The following is a 13,220-nucleotide window of genomic DNA, read 5'->3' on the forward strand; positions in this document are numbered from 1 at the left end:
CGCACTAATCTTTGTCTGTGCCACCCTTCTCCCTCCCTGTATGAGGTTTCAGAAATGGCTTCCCAATCACGTATACTTATTGGTATCATACATTACCCTCCTAATTAGCATATCCAAGAATTTTTATAATTAATTACTGAAAATTACATCCACAGAAATGTCTGATAAATGTGGGTCCTAGGTCTGGGACGCACATCAATCTTGAGATTGGGGGTCCCGACCCGTATTTTAGAAGTGTTTATGTCACGCCTGGGTGGCTCTCTCCATTTAATTGTATGAGATTTCTGAGAATAAGTAAGTCTCCCTGGCCTTTCCTCACTGCAAGACAGGGGTTGGGACCTCTGTTCTCGAAATAGATGCCACCTCTGGTACCAACATCTCCTGAATCTATCAGCCACTTATGGCATTTCCAATAGAGTTGTCATTAATGTCAAATGAGAATACTTTAACTTTTAATAAGAAAGTATAAAAAATGTACACACATGCTAATTAAGAGTGCAAAAAGTGACATCAATAACCATATCTGATTGGCCAACCACATACAAAATTACATACAGGTAGGGAGAAGAAAGATCCAGCCAATTTATCAACAATTCCCCAAAAAGGGGCAAAACACATCAAAAAAATGCCCCAGCATATTGCCAACTAGCTTTATCTAATGCATGATACTGTGTATACATAGCATGCTGTATCAAATTCAAGGGTTAACATTGGATGCAAACAGTAAACAAAAATATATGGTGTAATTATATAGTATATAATGTATAACACATATTAATCTAAAATGCATGAACACTGAACATACTAGGTAACCTCAAAATATACACAAAACGTACATTGGTTCATTATATGTAATATATGGCAGAATAATGGATAGAAACAAATGTAGAATTGTGGACTTCAAATTTTTGAATCTGGCCTTATAACCCTTCCCAGATTGATAGGAAGCAACAAATGCTTCTCTAAGATCATTGCTGATGTCCTTCCTCCTTGTTATTGTGTTAACACAAGCCGATTTGCTCCTGACTAGAAAATTGCCAAAACTTCTGATTTTATTGCAGTTGTCAGACTTGCTGATAATCAATTACATTAGAAGCACCTGGCTGCTTCTTACCCTTTTAACACCTAGACATCAGCAATCTAGCTAGTTACATTACCCTAGCTCAGGAGTAGGCAACCTTTGGCACTCAAGCTGTTGCAAAACTACAATTCCTAGCATGCATACTTGCTCTGCTGTTCTTGGAACTCCCATGGAAGTGAGTGGAGCATGTTGGGAGTTGTAGTTTCAGAGCAGCTGGAGGGCTGACGGTTGCTGACCCCTGCTATAGCTGATACTCTGTCCTGCAATCACATTAATTAAACTCAAACAGCTTTATTTACAATGAGCTGTGATTTACAAATGATCCGGTAGAATGGTAAAAGCCACTTCTCCGTGCAAAGGTTATTGTCCCAAAGTTACACTTTGATAAAGGAAGCCTTTAGGTCCTTTATCCTCTCTTTGATCACCAAAATTTAACTCTTATGGTTATCACTGTGAAGTGAAGGAGCCTTCTGATTCACCTTGTACTAACAGAAGTTGCTCTCCCTGCCAACCTTTGCCTCCATCTTCTTTCCAGAGTTCTCCTCTGTCAACAGGGAGCTTAGCTAGTGACAACACAAGCAGTTTACAGTCCTGTACTTTACTAAACTACTAGTTACTTTACCTATGGACTACTTTTTTGTAAAAATAAATAAATAAATAAAAAATAGATAGATAGATAGATAGATAGATAGATAGATAGATAGATAGATAGATAGATGTAGTCCCTGTAATCAAAAGAAACAGAAAATCAAATTTTAAGATGTGCAATAGTATAGAAGTAGGTAATGAAAGCAAAAAAATAAATTTTTTCCAAATTTGATACCATTTTTATACCAACAAATAAGTGTCCTAAAGAAAATATGGTAAAAGTAGTTGAAATATTTTAGGAACTTCTGAGAACCAGATTTTTTTTTTATTATATCCCAATACATAAAACCATAGAATTTATAATGCGTGTACTTTGTTTTATTCATGACTGTAACATGCAAATTTGTGATAAAAAATATATAATTTCAGTTACACATTAATATGAACCATAACTCTGTATTACATTTTGTATTTGTAAACCGGTATAACTGCATCTATATGATCACTTATATAACATTTATTATAGGAGTCAATAATCTGTTTTACATGCGTTGCAATTAATCTCACATGAAAAACAACTAAAGCTGGCACATGATGTAATACTGTATACACTGTACTGCAGACTGGATACAGTAAAGGCGCGGTATTATTTATTATATTATCTTACCACATGGCGACAAAGCTCCCATAGGTTATATTAATAACATAAATATAAAACTTTATTTCAGGACACAAATGCTGACAAAGAGATAACAAATGAAACAATATGTCTTTATTTTCTTCACCCACATTTCTTTAGCTCAGTTGAACCATTTTTTATTATCTGTAAAAGTCTTTGAAGTCAGTTACTGCCATCTAGTGGTATAACATGCGTATTGGCATCTACATTATATACCAGGAATGGTCAAACAGTGGATGCTGGTAGTAGATGCTAAAAGTAGATCTCAAAACAGGGATCAGTAAAATTCTCTCAAACTGGTCCTGAGGGCTGAGCAGGGAGCAGAATGGCCATGTACGTGGAAAAAATAGATGTGCAGCAAGTGTAATAAGTAAATAGGGAAGATTACCATTACTGTCGTAGGGGCACTGGGACATGTGAAGACGGCCAAAAACCTGGCTTCTCTTTTAAGCATTCCTAAACTTTTAAAACGTGTGTTTTTTTTGTTTGTTTTTTTGAAATTTCATTAATCTAAACTGCAGGTAATAACTATATATATATATATATATATATATATATATATGCAAAAGAAAGTGCTTGCTTTTCACTCATTGCTGTCCTTCTGTATCAGATCAACTCTACTGCTAGAGTTGTCTGTTCAGCCTTAAAGCAGTTGTCCGGAGATCTTTTTTTATTTACACTTAGGACAGGCCAGAAATGTTTCGGTGGGGAACGACAGCTAGCCCCTAAACAATTCAGTTGTTGGCTGCATCTGATGTCATATTATATAACGTATGGAGCCAAAAGCAGATCACTCCTTACACAGTATAATAATCAGGCCATCTACTTCTGGCTCTGTACATGGTATAATATAGGGATTAGAGATGAGCGAGTATATTCCATCGAATACCTCCGCCGCATAGCTCCCGATGCAAAAACACTTCTGGGGCATCAAATTTTTACTGCCCTAACCACCTTCCCTGGCGCTTTTTTGAACTGGGAGCTATGCGGCAGAGGTATTCGATCAAATACACTCGCTCATCTCTAATAGGGATCCAATAAAAATCTGAATAGCTGATCCTTATGGGGGCAGTGGTCAAATCTGTGTAACGTAATTAGACATTTACAGTATGAGTACATTCACTGTGCATATTATTTGATCTGAATTGATATTAGATTCCTAGTATTTATAATAAATAATCTCTCATGGTAAAGTCTATATTGTGATACTTCATAGTGTCCTGTTCAGCAAGTTGGGGAAGGCAGCTTTGACTGATGAAAAATACAAGTGAGAAGAAGAGACAGCAGGCAAAAGCTGCTGAAAGAGGGAGATGATAAAACGCCTGTAAGTTGTGGTCAGTAGACATCTATGCAGAAGGCTGGAGAAAAAGAGAACAGTTCCTGGTGGAAGAGAAAACCCTTTGCAATATAAAATTACATTCCATTACAACAGAGCTAAACACCTTTTCCTCCACCCTCTTTTTTTTCTCCATAGACTTCAATGTAAACTGATTTTTCTGTTTATGGACATAAAGAGTATGAAAAGGGCAGAGACAAATGGAGGGCAATAATTAAAAAGCAGGAACTTTTCTTTAATAAAGTTATGAGGAATCGAACTCTCATACAAGATATATCCGCTCACTGTATAGAGATGGGGTATTCAAACACCTTGCTCGCCACACACCTACCCACGATCATAAAAAGGGGAACTCCACTTCCAACTCCCTTATCACACTAGGCAACACAAGGGTGAGTTCAGCTTCTACACTCCCACATCCACGCACAGAGCTGCCACCACCCGCCACTTGTGGGTAGACAAGACACCAATATACCCAAAGCATGCACAAATGGCAAGCAAAAAAAGGTAACAAGCCTAAGTGATAGTTACTTTCTTTGGACTTGTGGGAACGTTTATAGCCATGGGCAATCTTTTAGATTAATATACACAAAAAGTAAAGTGTTTAATAATAAAAAGATGTAATAAAAATATGTACATACAAACAATATAAAATAAAAAGGAATAACAAAGAACAGATCTGTCTTAAGCCTGGCCATGGCGTGGAATGAGAAAAGGGACGGATCCCACATTAAATGTGGCTACAAAGAATCTGACCCTGAAAGCAGTATTTTTATTTTTTTTTATAAGACTGCAACAAAGTATACAACAGATTTTGGATTGCTATCACCACTCCAGGGATTCGACACAAGTTCTGAAGGATCCCATTTCTGTTATATACATTAGTTGTTGTGGCTTGCACCACATAAGGTGCACACCTTGTGGAAGATGCAAACTGTCCTTCATTTTATACTCCTTGCCAAGGTATATCTGTAGCCATCTTAAATTCCTTTTCTTTGTTCCGTCCAGATAACTCATACTCCCTAAGAAGCCATAATGAGATACAGTTCCTATTGTGTATTATCCAATAGCTGTGTGCCAGTACTATGTTACAACTTTATAGGCAATTATGTTATGCTAATTATACTAATCCCACCTATTCTCTCTCTATACAATATATAACCTCACCTACAATGTATTTAAACCTTACCTTTTTTCTTTCCATTAAACAGAACTCACTATACACTATCTAGCTGTGCGTGTTTCTCTGAGCCAGCTCATATACCAATTGTATTCATTTGGACTTCAGTAGAGCAGATTGCACTCACAACCTCAGGAAGTGATATTTCACTTTTATACACTATATATTATTGTAGTGAGGCTCTGCAATAGGGAGCACCCTTTGTTGTATATTTTCTTCTCAGATCATACATTACATTACCAAGCACATTACAATAGCAAACATCATACCTTTGTTATCTAGGTCATATTTTTAGATTTGGAGAAAAACAACTTCAAAGTCTTATGCAAATGAGGCAGTTGGTGCACTGGGGGAGGGCCTTGAGTTCCCAGAGCACTGCTTTTGCCACTCAGGCTAGGTTCACACCTGCGCCTAGTCTCCGCCTGGAGATTCTGATCCCCATTCCACTTGAAAGAGGCGGATAGAAAAGTCCTGCAAGCTAGGCTTTTCTCTCCACATTTTCTGCCCTTTTCAGGCAGAAACCTGACGCACCCCATTATAGTCTATGGGCTCTGCGGGTTTACGAAGGTAGCTGGTTTTTTTAAAGAGGACTTTTCAACTCCTGAGGCACATGCGGTGTAATCAGTGCCGCACCTCCCATGAGGCGACCTGAAGCGAGCGCTTCAGGCGGCGCTATGCCAGGGCCTCAGCATTTTTGCTAACCTAAGCCAGTCCAGGACAAGCTGTCCTGGACTGGCTTAGCACGGAGCGGTGTTTTGGGGAGGCCACTGGAGCAGCGCTGCTCCAGCAGACTCCCCTCACGCTCAGGCAGAGCGCAGGCAGTCTCCGGGCCTGCTCTCTGCCCGTTGAACGGCGCTAAGCCCCGCCCCCTTTCGACGCGCTACGCGTTCTGTACTTCGCCTCGGGCGGTGAAAGGAGCAGCTTCACCCCTGGGTGTAATACACCACTAGAAAGCCAACAGTGCACTGAATTCAGCACACTATCAGCTTTCACGTTCTGTGCTCCCGGTGAAGAGCTATCGGTGCCGGTACCATAGCTCCTCACTGTCAGAAGGACTATACTGGGAGAGGGGGCATTCCTTACCACCCAGCCATGACGCTGAGTGGTCTATGGACGAGTACTATCAGGAGTAGGGGAGTTGAACGCCTCCTCACAGTACAGCACAATAGACGCTACTGTGAAGAAGGGCGTTCCTGACTGACTGTCAGAAACGCCCTTCTGAAAGTGAAGAGCTACGGTACCGGCACCGATAGCTTTTCACCGGGGACGCACAATGATGTATTACACCGCATGTGCCCCAGGAGGTGAAAGGTCCTCTTTAAGGTACCATTACAAGGTATAATTTGTTTTACAACCAATAAGCCATCATGTAAATCTATGAACTGAAAAATGAAAAAATTATGGCTCTTGGAATGTGAGGAGGGAAAAACCAAAATGCAAAAATGAAAACTGGCCCGGTCCTTAAGAGGTTAAAGTAAACCTCGCAGATTCTACTTCACCATATAAGCTGCTATGCTTTCTACTAAGCCTCAAACATTGATTTTGTGTGGACACATTTTACCCAAAGCATTGTGCAAGATGAACTAGTGTCTTTTCTGCTTTCCAACAAGATGTCCATAAACTATCTATGTACACCTCTGCCAGTCAGTCACCAGACAGTGTCACATAATAACCCCAAGGCCGACAAGAGTCCATTGTAGGAAATCTGGCATTTTTTCCCCCAATTTCTTTTTCGCCCGACAAGATCAATGCAAACCAAACAGATTCCTTTGGCTTTATCATTCCTGCTTGTGGGCAAAGTCGCTGTTCTTACCACATTTTCCATCCCTTAAAGGGGCTCTATCATTGGGAAAAGTCATTTTTAACTAACCACGTACTTGTATAGGCTTTAGAAAGGCTATTCTACACCTACCTTTTGTATGTAAATCGCCTCAGTAGTTTTTGAATTAGACTGTTTATATTCATATGCTAATTAGCCTCCAGGGTGCACCCGGAAGTCTCAGCAAGTACTCCTCTCTCTCCTGTGTGCACAGCAGAGGCTGCTGATGATGACGACTCATTTCCCTGCTCTCACACACAGCACACGGTGTTCTCTGAGACTTCCGGTGCTCGCTGGAGGCTAATTAGCATATGAATAAAAACGGTCTAATTCAAAATCTACTGAGGCGATTTACATACATGGGCTTGACAAGGCTTATAAAACATACTTGACGGAGTATCTTATTTATGAAGTAGAGTGTTAAGAGCACCATTCTTGATAATGCCTGCACTCCATCAGAAGATGCACATCATTTATGACAGTAAGTCAGGTGCATCCTCTACCACGGCCATGCAGCTACACTGAAATCTAAATGGTGTAGATTTCAGACATTATTTATACCACTAAGTGGATGTGAATGATGATAGTACTGGGGCCAGTAACCCAGCACACGCCACACACCCGGAAAGTGGCAAGGGCGGCATAAAAGAGAAAAAAGTCACAGTTTTTATGCAATACCCTAACTTGCACACAATGTTGTCAAGTAATCCACAAAACTGCCATCCAAGGTACAATAAAATTTATATTAAAAGGCGGATTTGCTAAACTATATACAACATAATTCAAGCTTAATCTACACAAGAATAACATCCTCTGGATGCAGATCTGAGTTGAAATAGGACATACAATGACTGCTACAGGCGCCAGGGGGCCGGCACATGGTGGCGGGCCAAAACCGGGCCCCCCCCCCAATTTTTCAATTTGGCCGGGCCCCTGACGCCAGTAGCAGTAGTACTGGCCTATCGGCGGCCCTGTATTGTACAGTACTGTGCAATGGTTTTATGCAAGTGTGGAAGAAATGCTGCAATGTATGAATGTTTTCAGAACTAGAAATGTTAAAGGGATTCTATCATTGCAGAAACGTATTTTTAAATAAGCATATATTCCAATAGGTTTTAGAGAGGCTATTTTCCCTTTATTTTTTTGCAGCCATTTTTGAATAAATTTGTAATTCTTGATTTGCAAATCGAGCTCAGGGAGCAGAGGGGGCTTTACCCCTGTGCTCCGAGCACGTCTGAAGAACGCCCCCTCATTTGAAGAAGATCCCTCCTACTGATCCTCTTCACTAATGAGCAGCAACTGATATTGCCAAGATCAAAATCTCTCAGCATGTGCTGTATGCTCATTCAAGAAGAATAGGAAAGATGGCCGCCAGCCATCTTCTTTAATGACGATACAGAGCATGCGCAAGATTTTGATCTCACTAACCAGTGGCGTAACTAGGACCGGCGGGGCCCCGTTGCGAACTTTTGACATGGGGCCCTCCTCTCGACCGACGCCCGCTGAAGACACCAACTGACCCCCATCCCCCCCTCCCACATTCCTGCGCACTCTATTATGTCCCATAGTGGCCCCTTCACAAACTATTATATCCCATAGTGGCCCCTGCACATAGTATTATGCCCCATAGTGGCCCCTGCACACAGTATTATAACTCATAGTGGCTCCTGCACACACTATTATGTCCCATTGTGGACACCCACGAACAATTATTATACTCTGAGGTCTTTTCAGACCCCAGAGTTTAATAATTGGAGACTGAGAGGGGATAAAAACATAAAAAACAATGTTACTTACCTATCTCCAGCTCCCCTGCAGTCCTCGATGGTGTCGGCCTTCTTTAATGACATCCGGGACGTCACATTACCCGGGACGTCACATGATCGGGCCCTACGTCTCGGGTCATGTGACGTCAGGCAGCATCCTGAAGTAGGCCCGAACCTGCTCGCAGCGTGGAAAGGTAAGTAACACTGCTTTTTATGTTCTCTTACCTTTCCTGGACCTCCGATCATTATACACGGGGGTCTGAAAAGACCTATTGGAATATGTGCTTATTTAACAAGGCATTTCTACAATCCCTTTCATAGTTTATTGTTGTCAATTAACAAAATGAAGTAAATGAACAAAAGAGAAATTTAAATCTTATCAATATTTGGTGTGACCATCCTTTGCCTTCAAAATAGCATCAATTCTTCTAAGTACACTTGCACACAGGTTTTGAAGGAACTCAGCAGGGAGGTTGTTCCCGCCATCTTGAAGAACTAAGCATAGATCGTCTGTGAATGTAGGCTTGCTCCAATCCTTCTGTCTTTTCATGTAATCCTAGACAGACTGGATGATATTGAGATTAAGATTCTGTGGGGGCCATATGGTCACTTCCAGGACTCCTTCTCCAAAGGGCAAAGGCCACACCAAATATTAATGGGATTTAGATTTCTTTTTTTTCTTCATTCACTTAGTATTGTAGATAAACTATTAACAGTCCCTTCTCAGGTGCTCTAAGGGCTCGTTCACACAGGGGGCGGTGTGGCTTATTTGGACCATATTTTGACTCAGGGAGCCAAGTCAAAATATGGTCAAAACCCGCCTGCCACGATATAGTGGCTTCCCCCACCCCGGAGTCGGCTCAAATGAATGGGCCAACGCCGGAGGTTGTTGCTGCCAGGCAGAAGCCACGGCTCAGGGAGCTGCGGAATCCGCCTGAAGAAAGGGCAGCTCGCTTCTTTTTTTCCGCTATCGGCAGTTGCAGATAGTGGAAAAAAGAATGCTAGTGGTCTCCATAGACTACCATTGTAAAGGGGCGGATTATGACGTGGATTTCGCTTTCAAAATCCGTCCCTTTGGCCCCGTGTGAACTAGCCCTAAGACTGCTAGAAATAACACATCTATCAATAACATTGAAAGGGTTTATCCAGGACTCTAGTACTGATGAGATATACCTAGGAGAGGTTTTAAAGAGGTCAGAAAATGCTGTGGCATCTTTAGTGCCTAACACACACTGTATAATGGCCATGCTTAGTATTGCAGCTCAGTCTCATTCATTTAAATAGTAATGAGATGTAATCAGGTCATGTGACTCTTGAATGTGATGTCACAAGCCTCTGATAGTGGTGACATTAATAGGTAATCAAGAAAAAAATTGAATAGCCTTATTACAATGTTACTTGCTAAGTATTTGCTTAATACTACAATGCTTGACAACTGTAGGATTTGTATATAACCAGTTAGGGCTATGTCATATGGTCACGTTCTTAGGTGCAGCAATAATCAGATAACACCAAAGGGCACTAAAGAGGTACCATGACCCTGTATTATAGAGTAAAGCTCTATTCAAGTGAATAATGGCTGTGTGACATTTTTTTTTTTTTTAACGGATGCCTCATGTCATGTCTCAGTGTATGTGAATGAGGGCTATTCATGAACCATAAAAATATAGTTTATAGTTCATGTACTATTTTTGGCCATTTTCACAAATCTCTCCACACGACAGCCTAAGGTCGCATTCACACAAACGAGTTGCAGAAAGTTGGTCCGTGTTGACCGGATTTACCGGCCTGCACCGTTAGCCAGGAGAGGGACTCGTAGTATAGTTATCTATGCTGCCAGTAGTCACTGCCTCCCAGTGACATACTGTCCCGTACAGCTTACTCAGCTGAAACTCGGTCCTATGAATGTGCCATTAAAGGGATCCTATCATTCAATCACTCTTTTTTCTAACTAACACGTCGGATTAGCCTTAAGAAAGGCTATTCGTTTCCTACCTTTCGTTGTCTTCTCCGCGCCGCTGTTCGCCTAAAATCCAGTTTTTTTCTCGGTATGTAAATGAGTTCTTTTGCCGCACTGGGGGCGGGCCCCAGAGCTCAGACAGCACTGGGGGCGGCCCCAATGCTGTGAGAGAACTCTCCAGCGTCGCCTCCTCTTCTTCTGCAGCGAGGTCTTCACCGAGTCTTCTTCCGGTGGCGACTTGTAACTTCCAGGCCTCAGGCATAGGGCAAGCTGACTGCGCATGCTTGCGACCACAAGAAAAATGGCCATTTTCTCGTGCCCAGCGGGCATACACAGTCGGGATTGCCCTATGCCTGAGGCCTAAAAGTTACAAGCCACCACCGGAAAAAGACACGGTGAAGACCTTGCTGCAGAAGAAGAGGAGGCGGCGCTGGAGAGAGTTCTCTCGCAGCATTGGGGCCGTCCCCAGTGCTGTCTGAGCGCTGAGGCTCCCCTCAGTGCTGCAAAAGAACTCATTTACTTAAGGCTATTCCAACGTGTTAGTTAGAAAAAAAGGTGATTGAATGATAGGATCCCTTTAAGCTATATCAACACAATAGTAAATAATGGCTGTGTTTTTAATTGATCTACATGGCAGCAATAAGTTTAAGTGAATGGGAGATATTCGTATGGCAGTCAACGGTCAGTCAAAATAAAGATTATGTCCTATTTTTGTCCATTTTCACGGACGCCTCCATACACCAAAATGTAATCTGAAAAAAACAGGTGCCCTTCGGGTGCAAGATGGACGTGAAAAATGGATGCACTTCACAGTTGTTTTGCATCTTGTTGTGTGAATAAAGCCTTAGGTATTTTTCACCTGGTAGATTTGGTCAGTATTCTGCATTAGGATTTATAAGCCAAAACCAGAACCCATTTTACTTAATGGCAGTTCGCGCGTGTACTGCGCAGTAGCGCTCTGGAGGGAAGCGCTACTACGCAGGCGCGGGATTTGAAGACAAGAAGACGGAAGAAGACACGGAACCAGAGGGCGTCACTACAAGAAGACAGAAGAGGTAGGCGTGCCCGAAGCTGACGTCGCACCGTGCATCCCCGCCCATGGGGCACGTTCGGTAAGATTAGCATATATGTTTTAATGCTTTTATTTAAAAACGGGACCGGGGTTTAATATAACATTTACGGTGCCTGAATAGCCTTTTTAAAGGCTATTCACGCATATGTGGGGCTCTATTAGCATAATTTTGTTGATCGAGCCCCTTTAAACATACGCCTCTCCTATGAGTCTATTTAGTCTGTTGTTTTATATTATGGCCACAAGATGGCGCTCAATTACATAAGTTTTCTTGCTAGGAAACAAAACTATCAAATGTAATGATTTTAGTCACTTGTTGCACAAACTAGCTCTCTCTAGTGCCACCTATGGGTAGTATGAACATCAATGTCTGTCCCATTCAACAGGCTTAAAACATGTCTAGGCATATTCAGCAAACCAAACACCCATCTGTAGACAGCAGTTTCTGTTTTCGTTCCCCCAGTCAGTACAAAGCAGGATGTCATAAGACTCTGAGAGCGGACTACAGTATTAGAGACATTTAACATAAAAAAAACTTTTAGGTAATTTAATGCAATTTTTTAGTATGGTGTAAGGCTGGGTTCATACTAGCACTCGGTTTGTGTCCTTCGGGTCCGCAAGAGGACCTATAATGGGGTTCACCGTGTTTCTGCCTGAAAAATGTGGAAACTTTTCTCTCTACATTTTTCAAGTAGAATTGGGGGACAGACACAGGTGTGGCCATAGCCTTAGTGATATCACCAGGGAGCAATGCTGCAGATCTCTCCTAAGCTAAGCTCCTTATATTGATCATTTTCAGAAGAAATGGAATATTGCTCCTGGGGCAATGATTTTATTTCAGACTGAACTTTAAGATTTGTGGATTTTTATAAAGGATGATAAAGTTACCACAAAGGCATATTCTAAAAAAGTTGATAGTAAGGCTGAGTGCACTTGGGGTTTGTTGGTCCGGAAACTGAGGCGGAGAATGAGCATGTCTGAATGAACTAAATGACTGCCACTGATTTCAATGGGAGCCGTCTTTTTGGTCAGGATTTTGAGGCAGATACTACATATGAACTCAGCCTAATAGTTTTTAGTACTTTTGAAGTTGCCATAATGGAAGAATAGATGATCAATGTGGCATAAAGCGCTAAAAGATTGGACTTTCATTGTTCTGGAAATGGATGTTCAAAAAGTCCATGACGTCTTTTTTTCACTGCCAATTTTATACTAAAATTGGCAGATTTAAGTGGAATTTCATGTGATTTAAGTGGAATCTTGGCCTGAACGCTAGTATGAACCTAGCGTAAATATATCCTATAATAAATAAAATGTCACTACTACTTTCTGAATGTGTCGTAAAATAATACAGCAAATGAAAAAGTAACAACAGTAAGGGCTAATTCACACGTTGGGGGCCTGGGCGGGTTTTGACACATCGCGGTCGCGGCTTTCCCCTCCTATGTCGGCTCAAATGAATGAGCCGACATCGGAGGGTGCTGCCACTAGGCGGAAGCCGCGGTCCAGCGCGCCGCGGCTTCCGCCTGAAGAAAGCAGCTGTCGCTTCTTTTCTCCGCTAGCAGCAGCCCGCTGCTAGTGGAAAAAAGAAGCCCGGCGGTCTGCATAGACCACCATTGTAAAGGGGCGATTTTGAAGTGAAATCTGCTGTCAAAATCCGCCCCTTTGTTCACGTGTGAATGAGCCCTTACAATTCATTTATTATGTGCTGGTTAATCATTTTATTTGGGGGAAGGGGT

General features: G+C 41.7%; 1 protein-coding gene across 1 annotated transcript in view; it reads right to left on the reverse strand.

Moving 5' to 3' along the window:
* The window catches only part of TMEM232 (transmembrane protein 232), a 138,877-nt gene that overhangs the window by 123,932 nt on the left and 1,725 nt on the right, over nt 1-13,220 (reverse strand). The gene's annotated exons all lie outside the window — the stretch shown is intronic.

The sequence above is a fragment of the Leptodactylus fuscus genome, chromosome 1 (assembly GCF_031893055.1).
Source record: "Leptodactylus fuscus isolate aLepFus1 chromosome 1, aLepFus1.hap2, whole genome shotgun sequence".
NCBI lineage: Eukaryota > Metazoa > Chordata > Amphibia > Anura > Leptodactylidae > Leptodactylus > Leptodactylus fuscus.